The sequence below is a fragment of the Pteronotus mesoamericanus genome, unplaced genomic scaffold (genome assembly GCF_021234165.1).
Source record: "Pteronotus mesoamericanus isolate MK-2021 breed Mesoamerican mustached bat unplaced genomic scaffold, CSHL_Meso_final scaffold_167, whole genome shotgun sequence".
Lineage (NCBI taxonomy): Eukaryota > Metazoa > Chordata > Mammalia > Chiroptera > Mormoopidae > Pteronotus > Pteronotus mesoamericanus.
In genome coordinates, this window is record NW_026555308.1 from 29117093 (window position 1) to 29118603 (window position 1511).

General features: G+C 42.8%; 1 pseudogene; it reads right to left on the minus strand.

Moving 5' to 3' along the window:
• Nucleotides 1-285: 285 nt before the first annotated feature.
• LOC129083529 (ER lumen protein-retaining receptor 3-like) lies at nucleotides 286-949 on the minus strand (annotated as a pseudogene).
• Between the last annotated feature and the right edge of the window lie 562 nt (nucleotides 950-1511).

Genomic DNA, 1511 nt, shown 5'->3' on the forward strand with positions numbered 1-1511 from the left:
GTAGTTTACTTGACCCACTTGTGAGTTAGTCCCTAAGATTTCTTGATGTTTCTGTTAACATCGTATGGCACTATGATTGTGTAACTGGCCTAGGATTTTTGTTACCTATATAAGGGAGGTATTATTGATGAGGTCTTCTAGATAGAATGATCAGTGCTTTGCTGAAATCTACCTACACTAAGCATTTTTCTGGCTTTAATTTTAACATTTGGTCTGGGTCATGTATAAGTCACTTAGTAGAACATCTCAAATAGTTTGCTTCATGTCCTTGTTCTCTGAAGGCCCTCAAATTGGCATTGGAAGACTTAGTTTCTTTCTTTTAAGGACTTTGGTTACATATAAGTAGAAAAGGTCTCAGTAGAAGATGGTTTCTACACTCCAGACACCAGGGCAATTTGGTCCTAGGAATTCTCAGTCTAGTACCACCTGACCCAGTGAGGTAGACAGAGTGACTCATATAGCCCAAGAGAGAACAGGTAGTGAGTAGCAATAGTCTCAGCCTCTCCAATCCTGCTGATCATGAAGAACTGGGGCAGGATGGCTACCAATTCCAGGTAGATAGACAAAGTCCAGAGGATCTCCAGTGGAGTGAAACTGTAATTATCAGGGGAAGAGAAGCCAATGAATTGGACCAGAAGAAACTCTAGGCAGAATGTATCATTCTCACTGTTGAACATCTTCCAAAATTTTGCATAGATCATATACACAGTGGCACAGGCACAGAGGAGAAAAACCACCTTCGTAATTGTGTTGTAGATGGAGATGAAGCTGACAAATAGATCCAAGTACCTGGTGGTGAAGATGACTGCAGAAAGTATCTGGCTTTTCTCAGTGATGCCTCTGAAGACCTCCAGATCTTCCCCAGGAACAAGGTCATGGCCACGAGTTTGCTCAGTGTGTCAAGAATACAGAAAACAATCCTGGTCCAGCCTGTAGGCCCAGTGCCCATGAGCAGCCAACTCTTGGGAGACTTACTGGTGGGTGAGGAGGCTGGCACATCCTGGCATGGCCTGTGGGTCCTGAGCACCCCTGTCTGTATCTCTGAGCTCTGCAGTCCATGCTCTTCGCTGATAAAAATATTTCTAATTGTTATAATTATAAAAATGAAATAAGACTGACAATTAAATATGGGGGCTGAAAGTCAGGAGAGAAAACACATTTGACAATCCTTATTTAGGGCCCAAATGAAGCCACGTGAGGGCAAGACATGTAGACAACTGCACAGCTGCATTCCAATAACAGGGAGAATATATTTCTGAAGAAAATGGAGGTTTGCCTTCTAAGGAGCAAACAATGAAGGCAAATGAACACCAAGTTCAGAAATATGAATTTCAAAATATAGAGGAGACGGTGTCCATTGAGGATGCAAATTCCAGTGTCCCTAGGGTAGCCCAACCAGTGCACAGCAGGTCTCAGCACAACTCTTGAGGCAGACTGGGAGTAATGAGCAGTATTTGTTATCTATTGCTATGTAACAAATTGCCCCGAGACTTAGCAGACTAAAACAGTAC